Here is an 18,545-nt window from a genome sequence, read left to right as displayed (position 1 = left end):
ACCCTTCATCGTTTCTGGGGTTAAAGGTCTGTCAGACACTTTCACTGATTAGTTTAATTTACTTTGAAATAGTGCAAATTGGATTTGTGATAATAAATTCGCAGAATGAAAACACGAACATTTAAAAAAAAAAAACTACATCTATTGAAAAAAGTGTTTTCAATTCGATTAAGTAGTTTTTGAGGTGTATCGAAATTGACATATTTAGTAAAACCCATTTCGTAAAACATGACCCATTTTTTGCATTAAATGGGTCATTTGACCAACAATCGGATGGCGATGCGCTTCTTTGCAGGAACTGGCTGCCCTGGGCATTGCACAGCGGGTGCCACAAGTGGGCCTACAGCATCACACAGCTCATCAAAGGTTGGGCGTGTCATCCTGAAATGTTGGATCCACACAGTTCCTCTGTGAAACAACCAATCACGGTTTCCCAAAATGGCTTCATCCGTAGTCCTTCCCACGTGTAATGAGCTCGCCGCTCCATGGCCTGAATGAGACGCTGACGTCTCCTTTGATAGATGATGATGATGAAGATGAGTGCTATTGCCATGGCAGAAATTTGAATGTATCTGCTGTAGACCAAAGTTTTGGTCATTGTGTTTTTGAATGACTTATCGTGTGAATTGGCATGTGTCTATTTGCATAATTATGATTTAAAAGAAACAGTGTAATTGCAAAATTGTGTTTTTCTGACATTTGTAGAATTCTGATGACGTATTTAAAACAAATGTCTAATGGAAACGCAGCTACAGCCAACAATAACTGGCCATTAGGTGTTCTTCTAAAGCTTTGGACACATCAGACAATTCTTGAACGAGCATTTAGCCCATGGTGTTCAAACTAAACAAGCAAGGAGGGGCTTCTTCTTCTTTTTCTACAGGGTACTAGCACACTTCTGCCACGTATTGTTAGTTGGAAGAGGCTTGGTGTGCAATGTCAAAGCTGTGCAAATCCTGTGAGTCTCGCTTCAGGCTTTTTTTTCCGATATATGAACGACTTGGTGTCAAATAATTCCAGCTGGGCACTAACCGCAATTGTTAATTTGTTCACATGATATATGTTCAAATGTATGGCACTTCCATTAATTAAAGGGGACCTCATCTGTTCTTCACTTTCTTACTTAGAAGTGACAAGTGCAGGGCTAATAATAAATGCTACTACTTTAAATTGAAATCTCAACATTTAAATTTCACATCAAAACATGTTTTTATAGAAAGATGAGTTAAATAACTTGTCTGAAAGCCTAACTGTCATCTGTGACTGTTCATTTGTCATTAAAACTCATCTTTTTAAAATTGCTTTTAATCTTTAATCTGTCATTTGCTCACATGTTGTAAAGTGTTTTTGTATGCCATTTAAAGCGCTATACAAATAACATTTATTATTTTATTATTAAGTGCTGTTTTAAAACCTTGGAAAAAAAGTCCAAAATGAATTAACTTTAAAATTGTGTACAGTACAGGAAATGCACTGTATGGACTTCGAATGGCACTATGTTGCATAATGTTCAATAAGAGTCCATAAGGGTTATGCTTAAGTAACTATGCAGGGTTAGCAAACAACCCTAAAGGATTTGATATTCTAACACTGAAGGATTTTGTTCCCTATTAGAGCAATAACAACAATCTGTTCATGTACTGGTCAGAGTCATGTCTTTTCTAATCAGCCCTTCCACTCTGGCTTCTCCAAACACATTGAGGGCAATTAGTTTAAAAAGCATTACTTGACATTTAACTGTGCACTCTCCCACCCCTTCCTAGAGCCAGTAAATTTTTGACATTTCAAGTCAACTGGAGAGGCTAAAAACTGTAATTTTATGTCAGCTAAACTTAAATCAGAGGCCCACTTATCTACACCAAGTCACGCTCCCCCTCTATACAGTATAGAGCAAAGTATATTAGAAGTCAGAGGTCAGATTCCACAAAGAGTGAAAATGCAAAAACTGAGTTCAGCTGTGGAATTAAAGGTTCAGCCTTGAGAAAAAAATAGATAAAGTTCTTTCACTACCAGGTTGTTCTAAAACCCTTTCAAATTAAAAATTGATGCTAATTCAAAAGGTGATTTCCTAAAGCATTGATATAAAACATACAAATGCATTTTTTTAAATAATGTGAGACTATTATTGCTAAAAACTTGATAAGTGCTTTAAAGAAAAAAAAATTCTAGTATGACTAATGCCAAGCCAAGTGACATAAATGTTCAGAGCATTTGCTTTTCTAAGCCTCTACTCTGTTTTTTTCAGTTAATAGAAAAGATTCTGGGTGTAAACATAAATTATTTATCCATAGCATCTAGGCCTGGCTCAGCATTGACTTCTTTAACAGCGACTCAGGTTTTCAAAAAAAAAAACTTTCTTAGAAGCACCATTTCTTCTCTGTTGTGTACATGCAGACATTTCTTTTCTATTCTTTCTATAGCTGTCCTTTAGTTAAGAACCCAAATTGATTCGGAACTGTTTCAAAAGGACACGAAACATCACAATCGCATAGAATTTCTTTTTTTTTTTTTTTTTTTGGTGAGATTGACTTTTTTTTTCTCAACTAGAAATCCAATTTCTTACCTATTACCTTGATGCAGAGAATCTTTTGTTGAGTGGGGGGAAGGCTGTGAAAGAGACTTGTTTCCGTTTTTCAAAGAAGCTGTAATCTGTGTGTGTGAGCACATTCTTAGTACTTCCAATTGGGTTGCAGAATGACTCGACATATCAAAGTGAATATCATAGCAGTTTATGAATTATACATAATTGTGCATCAACTCATAATTCCTAATCATCCCTCGTTCTGCTGGTTATATAAACCTCTTCATGTTTATAACTTGGTTGAAAACAGAGCATGACTTTTGCTGTTGACTGCAAAAACTATGATGAAATCTTTACATTAACAAACTAAATTTTACTTTCTTAATTATTTTTGCAAGGTATTATAAAGAAAAAACATCAATATCAGTCATTATAAATGCCCAAATTTGTTAAATAATTGCCATACGTTGCTCATGCTTTGAGACTGACCAGCTTTATGTAAGCAGCACATTTCCACCCATTGCATGCAATGGTGTCAAATCTGCTGCCGCTGCATTAAGGAGCAGAGCATTAGTGATCCGTGGAATGACAGACCATCCTTCTGTGTTTGGCAGTCAGATGGCTGAGTCTGTGTTTGGCAAATGCTGGGAGAACGTTATCTGCCCGCCTGCAATGTGCCAAATTTGACGTTTGGAGGATGGATAATGGTATGGGTCTATTTTTCATGGTTTTGTTAGGCCCCCCTCATGCATGTAAATGTTAAAGCTTTATTATACCAAGAATTTTTTTTGTTGTTGTTCTCAAATGCACCTCTGACATTTTTTGAGAAGACTGTTTTCTGCTTCTGAGTGCGAAATTCAAAAAAACATTAAGTTACTTCAAAATTAATGTAGAAAAATTACTATAGAATTCTTTAGGTTTTTAATTTACACATTTTTCTGTTTTTAATGTTAGATGGTGAAATAATAAGAGAAAATGGCCTAAAGCAGATTGCTCCATCCAGCTTTTGTAAATCAGAAGCCAGATTTTAGGGACTACCCCAGGGATGTCCAACCCTTTTGCCAAAAGGGCCTGATTGGTGAGGGGAGAATGTGTGAAGGGTAAGTACTTGGCCTTCATTTTTTTAAAGAAAGTGGCACTGTGCATTTCCATTTCTTAACATAGACAGAAATACATCTATATTTCTATATTACTTGGCTGTGGACCTCACCTCTGGCTCTTCTGTGCTCCTGTTCCTGACCGTGCACCTCCTCTTTGCTCCTGCTCCTACACTTGCTTATGGAGCCTACCTCTAGGTCAGGGGTGCTCATTATGTCGATCGTGATCGACCGGTCGATTTTCAAGAACATGAGGGTAGATTGCAGGTCAGCAAAGATAGATAACAAAAAAAAAAAAGTACTTCTAAAGAATACACCAGCCAATCAAAATCCTCACTGAAAAGTACGGGACATGATTGACATTCAGAACGGCCAATCGGACATCTTCTGAAACATACATCACAGTACATGCATGTTTAAATTCACTGAGCGCAAATTCTGTCTGTCATCAGTAAGTCGCTTTCTTTCCCGCGGCACGTCAAGTCCCCGGCAGAAGACCACTACGGAGTGTTTATTGAAGCCGCCCCACGTGTGTACTCCTGCTATCGCCTCTGCAGTTCTCGCCCGATAAATACGAGTTCTTTAACCCTTGTGCTATCTTAGATGACCCCACCCTTGCATTGACGTGTTCTCCCTACCATGACAATGGTGGATAAAGGTGGAAAGATTTCATGGAAACCATGGACACCAGTGAGGTTCACAAATCATTGAAGAAAAAAGGTTCAGCGCACTGTCTAGTGGGTCTAAATCAGTGGTGTAAAACTCATTTTCACTGAGGGCCACATCAGCATAGCTGCTGTCCTCAAAGGGCCAGTTATAACTTATACATGTAACTAAATGTAATAAAAAGAAATGTAACTACTCCTTAATGTTAAATTACTCATTTATTTATAAAAACTTTTTAAAGGGACAATTACAGTTGCATAGAAAACATATGTTTGCTTGTTACTCTAGCATAAATCATTTTAAATTTGATTCTGTCAGGTTAGGTTATATTGACAGTGTTTAAGTCCTAATGTATAGTTGCCCAATCCGATATTTCAAGTCCAATTCCCCCTAGATATAAATAAATACACACAAATTTTTATTTTTTATTTTAAGAAATTAAAAACTTTTATCCTCTCGCGGGCCACATAAAATGACATGGCGGGCCACATTTGGCCCACGGGCCTCGAGTTTGACACATGTGGTGCAGATGACCCAACTCCCAATTTTAAAGTGACTAGGATAGCACAAGGGTCAAGGAATTACACCAACAAATGTGTTTGTCCCCCCGCTTCCATCCACATTTTAAAAATGAGCTCAAAAGTGTCACAGAAGGGTCCCGCGTTAATGTAGCCAATCACAATCAAGGAATCACACTCACAGTTTTTGGAAAGTGCTGTGGGATGCGTATTATTGATTTTATGAAAGGAACCTGCAGATCAGTATAGAAATTAGAATGTCTGGCTCACAGGCCACACTTTGGACATGCCTGGACTATGTGGACATAGCTAGTTTTAGAAATGCATGTTCAGTGCTTTTAGTTTGATTTGTTTATGATGTACCAAATTCTTCATCACAGAAAAAGCCTTTCTAAACACTTTTATAATTAAACCTTTGTAGATATTGTCTTACCATCCTAAAGGTCTAGCAGTTGGATTTCTTTCCATTTACTAGATTTTTTATGGTTTTTAAAGGAGCAACTAGAACCGGATGTGAAATCAAAGATCATTAATTGTAATGCATCATAATTAAAATCAACCTTTTAAGTTTAGCCAAGGCCAAAACTGAGGAACACAAAACACAAGTACCTAAACCTCTCAGCAGAAAGTGATCAGCACTTCTAGAAATGGGTAACCTAAAGCCATGGTCCGAACATTTTATAAAGGACAATTAAAAAAAAATACAAAAACAGCTTTGGTGATTGTACACAGATAACAGATGTGTCAGATGCATGAAGAAGTTCATTAGACCCAGACACCCCTGCACGTGAAGCCAGGCTATAGCAGAAGCCTAAAAGCTGCGAGACAGCAACTGCTTTTTAGCCCCACTTAAATTTGACCAATCAGGCGGGGGGCTGTTCTCCTGGTTGGGCTGGGGCGGCCCTCTCTTTCCCTCCGTGCCTCCCTGCTCTCTGGCTCTGGGGCCTTGCGGCGGTCCTGCTGGCCCTGGCCTGGGTGGCGGGCTTGGTCGCCCGGGCGGCGGTTGTTCCCTGCCGGTTTCCGTGTGGCGTGGGGGGATTCCGGCTGCCGCTGCTGCTGCGGTGGGGTCTTGGGGTGGGGATGGCTGGGCGCTCTCCCTCCTTCTTTACACATTCCACCATCCATTTTAGAAGAACATGAGCACTCACCTGAGCACGGGTGTTGGCTCACCTTTGCACTGGCGGTTTGCGTGACTGAATGACTGAAATGTTTCACACTAGTTGGTTTTAAGGCATAAGTATGCGTGTGAGCACTATCTGTTTTGTGTACATGTCGACAGATGGACATTTTTGCAGCTAGCAGGTGTGTTTGACACTTGGGTGTGTGTGTGGACAGGCTCCTCCCTTTTTTTACTGCATTTGAGCCTTACCATGGTGATTAACAACCAGTAAACTTGTTGCTTTATGCTGCTTCATGGTCTTATCCCCCTCCCCCTCCTACTATCACCCTCCTTCCCCCCTCTCTCTAACGTCCCTCTCTCTTCTTCCCCTCTTTCCTTTTCCGTCCGGTCCAACACCAAAGATCTTCAAACATGTTTGAAATTAATAAAGTTTGGCCTCAATTACAAAAGGGGTTTATTCAGACATACCTTTGGTTTGTCTGAAGATTAATAACCCCTCTTGTTAAAGTAAAATATGTCCAACACAAGAGGCCTCAGCTCTCATCTGTTTGCCCAGCTGTTGGACAGGACAAGGTAAAAGAAAAAAAAAAAAAAAAAAAAAATTTGACCAATCAGATACTCCAATTTGGTAGTGATGTGTGAATGTCGTCCCTTTTTATTCACTGAGGTGCCAGATGTTTGAAAATTGATCATGAAGGAGAAGTTCATAATTTTACACGGCTGGAATTATATGACACAAAGCCTTTCATAGAAATAGAGCTGTGAAAGGTAACGCCTGGAGCAAGATTTGTGAGATTTCCACCGCTTCAACATTTCACACCAAGCCTGTTCCAGCTGTAAGTGGTGGACATGTGCTAGTGCAGCGCAGCAGCAGTTCAGTGCATTTAAGAACATGCTTTTAGTGTCTTCTTGAATGTAGCTTTACAGTAAAATAGTGGTGTAATGCATAAATTAATTAATTTGATTTAATATCTGATTTGATTTGTTTCAAGCATTGATTGTAGTCAATACAATTAAAAAAATCACACAGATTTATCACACTGACACAGAAACTTTTCTTTGTGGTTCTTAATAATTTGATCTGGAAGTTCCTACATCCTATTAGTTTGTAGCCTCCTTCATTTTCTAAGAAGTCTTTTGGATATTGAGTGGTAATGATTTCCCACTGACTCTGTATAGAAGTTGCGTGGTGTAAAAATCAACAAGGTCATACAGTTTTAGAATCTGGATTGATAAAATAAATTGTTTGTGTGATCAAGATAGCCGACTTTGTGTACGATTCTGATGGCTCAGTTTTGAAGTAAAAAGAGAAGATTTAGTGAAATCTAATTAATTATTCACCCAAATTGCTATACAGAAGGTGAAATATGGTAGTATTAAGGAGTAGTACAATACATATATACTGTTGTATTCTAATATATATTTAGTTTTATTTATGATTGAAAATCTTTTTGAAACTTTAGTCTCAAGTCTCAGTTTCAGGTTACATTAACTCACTAAAATATATTTTTTTGGTGGGAACTTGTAGCGATGCCACACCACACATTAAAGTGCACCTTAACTTATCCCTTGTGCTGTCTTAGATGACCCCACCCTTACATTGGTGTGTTCTCCCTACTGTGACAAAGGTGGATAAAGGTGGAAAGATTTCCTGTAATCCATGGACACCAGTGAAGATCACAAATCATTGAAGAAAAAAGGTTCAGAGCACTGTCTAGTGGGTCTAGATGACCCAACTCCCAATGTTAAAGTGCCTAGGAAAGCACAAGGATTAAAGGCCACATGTTCAACACTGTAATCCAATATCCCTTTAGACATTCTTTTTTTGTTTTTTATTTACTATATTTAGTATTTTCTCACTAATAACAAGTTATTTCATCGAAGTGTGGTTCGTTATGTCTTATTTTAAGAACAACAAGCTACTTTTACTAGAAATCAGAGAATCATAAAGTGTTTTTGCAGTTTGAGTGTCACAAAAATTAGTTCATGGAGGAAAATATGCTAGATTTGAGTGGTTTCCAATGTAGTCCATGGATCAATTTGCTCCTCTCTTCTCTACTTGCAGACAGACCCAATCTCTGACAGCTGCACAATGGGCCTATTGAGTGCAACATCCTGTGCCCAATGTGTCAGGTCTCAAACACAAACAGGACAGCAGAAATGTTGAGACAAAATAAAGCAAACTAGCGAAACTAAAGAAAATGATCCTTTGAACCTAGTCTCAGATTCCTTATGTGAAACAAAAAATAACAGTGGACCGACCACTCTTCCACTTCAAGTTTCTCATATAAAATTGCTCCTCTCTTTATCCACTTATCAGTTCATCTGAGCACAATTTCCTCAAACAGTCAAGCCTCTGCTGCAGTGTCCGAAACCAAATCTCACAAAGTTTATTTGTACAATTTGTTTGAGCATTCAGAGTGTGAACACACACACACATAAACACACATACAGAATCTTCACATCAGCATTCAGCTACAAAGAGCTTACGTAGCAGAAAGGTTGCTGTGAGTGAGCCTTCGGAGTGACAGGGGGTGAATTAGAGCGATTAGAGGGGAATTCTAATTCACACTCCCATGCGTCTGCCTGTCATTTGTAGGACAGGGTATTTGCAAGTTAACGAGAAAGGTATGAGACAAGTTTCAACATAAACACATACAGCGTGACAAAAACACTTAAAACATGGTTAATCATCCTTCAGAGTTGCAACATGTCCTTCCTGACAAAACCATAATCGTAATTCAATAGGACAGTAAATAAAGCGCTTGTAGGAAATTATCTTTTTTCGAATCAACATCACTTTTTATAGTTTTGCTAGAGACTACCACTGTCCTGCCATGTTTTTTACCTTTGGTCTTTGTGGTTTTACAGAAACCGATAACTACTACGGATGTCTAGATCACATGATCGGAAATCAGGCCAGGTCACATATTTTTAGACTCGATTGGAATCCGATTTTGTATCCTGATCAGAGATCGGATATTTATTTCATGACTTTTATGATCAGCGCTGTATATTTCAAGCTTAATATAACAGTTAGATTATATCATGAACGGATCATTTGATTTGATTTGATTTGAAATGGTTTATTTCAAGCCACCAAATAAGAATAATACACAAAAATAACATTTCAGTCATCAGTTATACATTCATACAATGACGTATCAAACTTAGGATAATCAGACATAAAATTAAATATTGCTTAAAAGGGAGAGGAAGGAAGCGAACGTATATAATCCCACCCCTGTTCTACCGTAACCATTTTATTACATGATTTATCATTATCCGGTTCCCAATTTTTATCAGACATAATAAAAAATCATTAGGTATCAATAAAGCACATAACAAAGATGAATTAATTAAAATTTTATGTAAAAAAATAACCATTTTAGAAATCAACATGGAAAATGCAGATCAGTTATCTAAAATATACACAGATCATGGGAATTATAAAAATCATGCATATGATTAAAAAATAATACTATATCAGTAAAATAGACATAACACTGTTTAAAAATCTTCATAGCATAAATGATAAAATATCAAAAGTTAAAAATATTTGCAAATTATATTTTATTAGGAAAAATCATGAATCAATTTAAAAGATCATTTAAAGTAATATCATTGGAAATCAATCAATTTAACCATCTTCAATAATTGAATAAGCATTTTATTCGTTTTATTCTTATTGTAATAAGGTAATGCTGTGGGAAAAAAATGGTCCATATTCTGTCGAATCATTCGTTTCATTGTTGTAAAGCGCAGTGGAAAACAGCAGTAGTTTGAGCAGGAGGTGAAATTAAAACAGTTCGGTAAAGTCAGCAAAATTCAGACTTCCGGGCTCAATAACTTTAAATAAATAGTTAAAACTGACAAGTGTCGGTTGATTTGTCATGATGCAAACATAGACCCACAAAGAGTTAAAAAAAGTTTTTTTTTGTTTATTTTTAATAAGAATGGTGCTCTCCGTGCTGCCAACAAAGAAATGAGACAAAGTGCATTAAAAAAATTTAAAAACAAAAAACATCAACAATCTCTCAAAAACAGAAAAGCAAAAGTAAGGGTTATATTGATGAGTTAGTCATGAATGCTGATCACACATTTATGCTACAGCGATGCTTTTTGGAAGAAAGCCTCTTTTCATTTTTAATAATGTTTAATGTAGAAATGATTTACATCTGTTCAAAAATATTCAGTAGCTCTAAAGAGGCTAAAGCTACAGTCACTATACTTTCTCACATGACCATTTATCACCTATTTTTACTAGTTGATAGTTGCACTATTTTTGCTTGATTGTTAAACCTCTTTCACAGAAATGCACCGTTTCAGTGTTAAATGAAACCTGGATCTGTTCATTAAATGTCTTTTTTTTATGTGTATTTTTGTATGTGTATTAAAGTATCGATCGGACTCGCTATCTGCAGATACTCAAAACCAATTTACTTGGAACCAAAACAACCTGATGAGGACATTCCTAGTGACTGCAAAGGAATGGAAGTTGACCAATTCAAAGGCATCCATAACTAAAATATCATTTATTTTTCACCTCATGATCATCTGTAGAAAGTAGTAGCATGTAAACCTGGACCTGCATGACTAGGACAAACACCCAAAAGGTTTGACAACAGTTGAATATGGCTGTCTAAAGAAAGTGTAATTCATCTTCTAACCTTCAGATCTTCACGACATGGTGCTGAGTAGCACTGAGGATGATTAGACCGTGACAGCTACAATGAAAAAAGGTAAAATACGAGAACATTAAAACACTGCACTTAATCTGTCCTTTCAAATTAGCCCCATTAATCATAATTAATTTGAACATCATATTTCCCTACTTAATTACACGTGCTACAAAGGAATAATTGCCTTAAAGGATGCATATCCCTATCCATCATCCCTCCTGAGTGGTGAAGAATTTGCTCTAGTAATTAACAAGAGGTGTGCACAAGTGTTGACAAGTACCATAAAAGTAAAAAAAAAAGTGTTTTGAAATATTGAAAACATTATAGCTGTCAAAACGAAAAATATTTATATTTTAATCATCTTAAAGAATGTATCTAATTATCAAACTAACAAGGTGACACACTTGGATTAAATCTGTAATCCTCGGGTTTTGATAGTTTTTTTCTTCAGAACTGAGATATTGTCTTTTATTATTTTCACTATAAGTGAATGATAAATAAATAGAAAATTGTACGAGTAAAGACATGAAAGTGCACTATTTTAGGTTTAACACATCAATGTTTGGCAGCATTTTTGTTTTACTTCGAAAACAATTTTTATCTTGAAGCTCAGAATTTTTTGTTCGAAATTTGGTGCAGGAAAACAGAAGCTCAATTAAGTTTAAGTTTAGTTTTCCGAAGTTCAAAATTTTCCACAATCCACTTAAATGTAACAATATTCTACTGCCTAACACCTCATGAGTCAGCCTATTAAGAGTTCCTTTAGAAAAGACTTTGATTGAAACAACCAAAAATAGGAAGCTCCTTTGTCTCTGAACAGCAGTGTAGATATATGTTGGCATTTATCCAAATCACACGTTGCCATGACAGATGAAATTCTACAGGAAATGAATTTATTTAGTAAAAAATAAAAATAAAACATACATACATTTAACTAACTTATTCCAACTGGAAAGCCTCAAGCTTTTATTTTCACCTTTTCAAGGTTACATATTAAAAAGCCTCCACGCTTATTCTTAACTTTGACTAAAATATTTAAAACTTTTCCACTTTTTATATGTCAAATCTTCTAAATGAAAATGACTTTTCTACGTTAAAAATAATATTGAGTTTACCAGGCACACCTATTACAACACATAGGAGAAGGGTCATCTGGATGACAAAACAAAACTGCTGTCCTTGTCGTTAAAAAGTTCTCTAAGGACCCAAATGAAATATATGAAATAAAGTAACACATAACAAATCTAACATGTTAAAACTAAACCTTGATCAACTTATAAGAGGGGAATTATTTTGGTAATACAAAGAATGTAACAATGAACAACTAAAAATTACAAACTAAGATGAAATATGAAGAAACAGAAACAAAAGTTGGTTTGGTTTTTAATGCGAAGAATGTTTGTAATATGTTAAGCACCTTATGTTTCATATTTATGACATTTTTATTTAGTTTAAGTTTGATTTGATTTTGAAATAGTAGCCCTTTTTTTTAGTTTTAGGAAGAAAATGTTAGATAAACTTTAAATTAAGCTGACGTTACCAGAAAATTTGGGATATTTTTATTTAAAGAAAATAACTTTTTAGTGTAAATGTATTGCTGACACATTTCAGAATAAATGACAACAGCAACTGGCAAACCGAGACTGGCTATTTGTTCATTTAAAAGAAGAGCTTTGTTGTTCAGAAAATTTATAATAGTGTCTCTCTTTAGGAAAAAAAAAAAAAAAAAAAAGAATAAGTAAATCAATAAATGCATTGACTTTCCCTGTAGCCTTAAAAAATGTGGCAGAGACATGAGAAAGCAATTTTCTACCACCCTAATTACCCATCAATTCGGCCCCTGCATGTGTTTTCAGTTGTAAAGGACAATGTCATAGTCAGGAGTTCTCTATTAAACCCACTTAACACGATGCAACAGTTAATTTATCAGCCCATATTAACTTTTTGATAGTTGATTAATGTTCCTATTAGAAATGCTAACATCCGTCCTTGTAGAAATAGATTCTACTTTTTTTTTTATCCAGTCCTGGAGTACTTCACACAAAGGGAAGCAAAACTGTTCAAAGCTTTCGTCACATGCACCAGTACAGGGTTTGACCTGGGGGGTTTGGTTTGTCCGAGCCAGCAGAGGGTTGTAGAGCAGCAGCACTTTAAAGACTCACTCAAATGAAAATTGTGTTTTTAACATGTTCTTGTGGAATTTCTTTTATGAAGGAGGACACACGTGAAGAAAATGAAGCCTAAAATTGAGTTTCTCAATACCATATTTTATGGAGTATAAGTCGTGGTTTTTCCAACACGTTTTCAAATCTCACAAGCACACAGCAAAATATTAACACGGTTTAAAAAAAAAAAAAAGGTTAAACGTAAAAAATACTTAAATCAAAAGCTCACTTTGAGATCACAATTATCAGATGCAGCTCAGGCGGACACAATGGTGGAGTCAGGGAGTGGCAGAATCAGAGTCTTTAATATAAGTTCAGGAGGCCATCCAAAAGAGGACTGAATCAGGAACAAATTGCTCTATGAACTCTGGAGAGATTAAGGCTGGATTGCTCACAGGGAAAGAAAGACAATCTGGCACTGGCTTGAGAAAAGAGCACTGCTTATATAGGGAAGACAATGAGGCACAGGTGGAGCACATTAGGGAGGAAGCAGATCACACAGCAGGAACTGGAAATGAAGACAGAAAAGACAGCCTTCAAAATAAAACAGGAAGTGACAGCCAGAGGGCTAACTAATCCTGACAACAATGAAGACTCTATTGTCCAAACTAACAAATGCACAGCAAACACAACACATTACAATAAAAAAGACTTCTGAACTCAAAAAGGTTCATAACAGATGGTAAAGCCTGATCCAGCGATTACGGGACCTAGTTGAAATGTGATCATAAGCCTTGTGCTGCTACAGGTTTTTGTTACCTTTCAATAACAGGCAGAAAAGAAAATTCTTCAATTGGGTATAATTGGGTTAAGGAATGGAGACTAAGGGGTGGAAGAAAAATGGTAAGTGTTGCTTAAGTCTCATCAGAAATTCCTGTCCTTTTCTGGGTCCAAGTTTTGGTCTAGGTTTGGATTTTTTGCGGGTTTGCTTATTTGTGGGGTTCTGGGTCTTGGAGCAGATCTGGGACTTGGTCTGACTTGTCTTGCTCCTGTTATCCATTTTTAAAAAGTCACTCTCTTGTTGTCTAGAACTCTCCTTATATGCACTGCAATTGATTTGCAACAGGTGTCTTCAGTTTTGATCAGTTGTGTGTTAATGGTGACTGTTGTGTTGGAGCAGAGTTTGAGTTTTGCTTCTTTGTGTTAACTTTTAGCATCTTGTGTGTAGCGAATGCAAAGAGCAGATTAGAGTTTTGCAAATTGTGTTTTGGGTTTAGACCAGAGAGTGACGCTTTTGAGAGAAGAGTTAAAGTAATTGATGGCACTTAGTGATTTAGCAATTGGGAAAAAAAACTGCACAACCGCAGTGCACTGAACGCTATCAAAGATGTATCACTTGAATAGAAAAGCGTCACACTGAATGAGGAGTTCAAGAACAGCTTCATGCCATTTAGCTTCTTTTTTGCATTCAAATTGGAATACGGAAAGTACAAAGATTTATATTCATTAAAGCAATTCAGTAAATCTGCACTTTTTTTTCTAGATATGTCCCTAAAAGCTCATACCAGCCCCGCTGCTCTATCCACATTTCCACTCACTCTCTGCTCTTTACAACCCCCTCTGCAGGTGTTGGGTCTACAAAAGGGAGCTTCAGATTAGAGCTGGTCTGTGTGAATGAAACCTCAACCATCTCTCTTCTTGTCAAGAGATCCAGAGTTGCACTTTGTTTGGCAACTCACCCAGAACTAAAAGATTAAAAAACAACATTGCCTATAAAAACTTTTTCCAGAAATGGTCTCTAAACTAGAAAGTGATTTAGTAAGGAGCACTAATGATGTCATTTTGCAAATCCTGACTACAATTTTAATAAAGGCTTAAAGTCCTTTAGTCCTCTTCTTTTTTTTCCTATATGTGACTTATACCTCAAGTAAAGCCAAAAACATAATCCTTTGATGAACCCTTAAACACAGAGCAATTAGTATCTGCTGAGCTTGCATGTTTCATTTCCATAGAGAGAACAGCAATTTGTCTCACCCAAGTACCAGCTATCAATCAGCAGAAATAAAATGTTTCAGCTTTCTCTGCTAAACCGTATGACATTTAATTTAAAGTCAAGAAGATGACTGCTATGAAGTAATTTGGCTTCTCCCTTAAAGTTGGCTAGAAGTCAATTATAAATCATAATTGTTCTGCTGTTCAGGTTTTGTATTTAACTGATTTATAACAATCCTTTAATCTGTTTTTTTTTCAAGAACATGTTAAAAATATTTAACACATCATACTTTTTTAACAAAGATTCATTTTACATAACAAAAACTGGACGACAAAAAAGTTGCAAAATCAATTCAGTAGAATAAAAACAAATCAGTAATTCCTCAATTTCTTTTTCTACTTCTTTTTCCCTATTTTTACTATGAAATCAGAAAAAAAAAATACATTCATGGTCAAATAGTGCAAACACATCCCATTACAAATCCCACCATAACAATCAAAACAAATCAAATTAGTTGTTACAATTGTATAAAATCAATTAAAACATGTGGACAAGTAAAAAATCACGTCCTCGTTCCCCAGGCGAGGCCCACAGTGCTGAAATGATGCCTAGCCTTGGGATTTAGTTCTGACCTTTGGGACCACCAGCAGACCTGTGGACCTGAGGGCTCTGGGAGGGTCATAAACTAAAAGTAAATCTGATAAAAAATGAAGGTCCAGTTCCATTTAAGCTTTTATAAACTACTTAAAAGAACCTTAAAATCGATTCTAAAGCTGACTGGCAGTGCAAAGACTTAAAAATTGGAGTAATGTGCTCCTTCTTTCTGGTTCTAGTTAAAAGGCCTGCACGAATTTTGAACAAGCTGCAGCCGGATTAATATTTCAGCACTCGCTTTGAGGAGGAAGGGTCTCACTCGGGCGATATTTCTAAGATCATAAAATGCCGTCTTTGTAACTTGATTTGCTTGTGCTTCAAAAGTTAAGATCTGCATCTAAAATCACACCAAGATTTCTGACGTTACTGCACACATTCAGATTAAAAGTTGATAAATAGGATTGGACCCTTTCTCTCTCAGCTTCAGGACCAACAATTAAAATGTCAGTTTTGTCTTGATTGAGCTTTAAGAAGTTCTCTCCCATCCATGTTTCAATATCAAAAACACAACTTAAAAGGTCATCAATGGGTCCCATGTCATCAGGAGACACAGCCACATATGACTGGGTGTCATCAGCATAACTATGAAAGTTTATGCCATGTCTCCTGATGACATCACCAAGCCGTAGCTTGTAAAGGTTAAAAAGTGTGGGGCCAAGACTGCACCTTGTGGCACACCACATGTCAGTCCTTGACTCCCAGATGTCGCATCATTGACACTGACGATAAAATCTCTTCCTGTGAGGTATGATTCAAACCAGCTGAACATCGTTCCAGTGATTCCAACCATATCATGCAGTCTGTTTAGAAGAATGGAGTGGTCAACTGTGTCAAAGGCTGCTCTCAGGTCCAGCAATACTAAAACAGATGTTTTCCTTTCTTCAGAGCGGGTCTCACCATAGCAGTCTTTAAGGACGTGGGGAAGATCCCAGTCTGAAAAGAGTGATAAACGATGTACAGGAGTTCCTCCTCAAAGGATGAACACACTGACTCAAATAGTGAGGTGGGAACGGGATCCAGAGAACAGGTTTTACTTTAAAGTTGGGAAATCACTTTATGAAGCTTTGTAGCATCAATCAAGGCAAAACTCTTTAGTGTGTTCTCAGAAGGCAAACAGAGTTCAACAGACTGAACTGTTAGTGGTCGTTGGGTGATATTAAATCTAATGTTATTTATCTTATCAGTGAAGTGGACTGCAAACTCTTCACATTTTAAACTGCTAAGAATAGAACATGGACTGGAAGAGATTGGATTGATTAGTTGGTCAGTGGTGGAAAAAAGAATCTTTGGATTAGAATAATTGACTGCTATTAATTTTGAATAGTATTCCTGCTTTGCATGTTTTAATACATTAGTTTTATTGTGTTAGTTTTTCCTTAAATATTTCGTAATGACTTTTTAGTTTTGTTTTGCGCCAATCACAAGCAAATTAATCATTTTCCCCTTACACATGTAGAATATTGATCTGACACTCCAGCCAAACAAGCCACGATCATTTTCTCCCATTACTCCAATAAACAGGCGACACTGTCTTCTTCAAACCAATGGTCATGCGTGAAGATATGCAACCTCTGAATTATCTTCAGACTACACATTTCAAGCCTGATAATAGTGTAACCGTTTTTTGAAAGACTGATAAAATATTACTGCCTCCAGTCATATGTAATTATGATTTTTGATCATTTATATAATGCTTTTTAATGATATCCTATGAAAGTAAGTATTAATTTGTCTCTTGCTAACACACGGGTGGATCATGTGACTTCCTATATTCTTAAAAGAAACCTATTCCGTCCTTGTGTCCTGAACACTTTCTTAGATTTCTTCTGCTGCCTCTTGCTCTTGTGATAATTGAAATCATTTAGTTGCAATGCAAGAGCAATTTCTTGATTGGAGATGTGGGTTATCAATATATGCAAGATGAAAAAAAATAATTTGTCCATGGCCCGAGTCATCAAAAACGTTACATTTTTAAATAGAAGCCAGAATCTACATCTTTTTGCGTGAAATTATTCACACAATATAATGTTTTTTTTCTGTAAAAAAAAGTTAAACTCACCTCAGAAATGAATGCCATTGTTGGAGATCTGCACATTTTCCGTGCAAATGCAAGCATGGAATATCTCTGAAACTGAAGAAAAACCAACTGCAGCTGTGCTTCGTCCAAAATAATGTCAAACATTTATTTTGAACCTTAAATGGACTTCCCTTGAAATGGTCCTAATAAGCTTTGTTTAAAGTGCCTGGGTTTTCTATTAAACTCACTTTTTACTTTCTAAACTGCCTTCCTAGCAGATTGCTCATTATTTCTTATATGTGGCTGTTATTAGGTTTGAGGATGTAAGCATGATTTACATGGTAATAAGACAAACTCGTATATATGGAAAACAGCTACAATTATTTTTGAAAACACATAATAGAAGTTTACTTGAGTCTTTGACCTAGTTTTTTTTCCCCCCAAACTATTTTAAAACAATTTCATCCTGCACCTTTGTGATTATTTGTTTTCCTTCTATAAAGTTTTAATTTTCAAGAATTAATTTAGGAAGCAGTCAGTAGGTTGACCTCTATGTTCACAAGCATGTTGATTGTGTCTTTTTCTGCCAATCTGCATTGCGTGAGTTAACAATTGCAAAGTAGCAAAGACTTTTTTTGTGGTCTAATATGCCTCTGGGTCTCATGAGGTAGTTACAGAGGTAAAACGTGCACTGAGTAAGGGGCCATTAAGGTGGTTCTTTGATCCAGCTTGTGCCTACACACTCATTTGACACTGTCTTTAGAATGGCTGATTGGAGAAGCTGAAGGTCGATGATGAGTGAGGAGAACTTTTGTCAGATAGTCAGAATTTAAGTACTGCTTAACTTAGGTCTGAGTCACTCTAAGGTGACCCTAACAACTTTATATACATGGGCAACAAAGTCCGGATGACCTTGATTTAAAAAAAAAAAAAAAGTTGATGTGAAGAGAACCCTCATAGATATATGGGAGACTATTACAATTTTTAATTGGAAAAATCACAAGATTGTTTGTAAGAAATTTCAATTAATTGCATTGCTGACTGCAAAATATTACAATGTCTTTAACCCTTGTGCTATCCTAGGCACTTTAACATTGGGAGTTGGGTCATCTAGACCCACTAGACAGTGTTCTGAACCTTTTTCTTCAATGATTTGTGATCTTCACTGGTGT

The sequence above is a fragment of the Oryzias latipes genome, chromosome 1 (assembly GCF_002234675.1).
Source record: "Oryzias latipes chromosome 1, ASM223467v1".
Lineage (NCBI taxonomy): Eukaryota > Metazoa > Chordata > Actinopteri > Beloniformes > Adrianichthyidae > Oryzias > Oryzias latipes.
The sequence above is the reverse complement of the archived record's forward strand: the minus strand, read 5'-3'. Positions refer to the sequence as shown.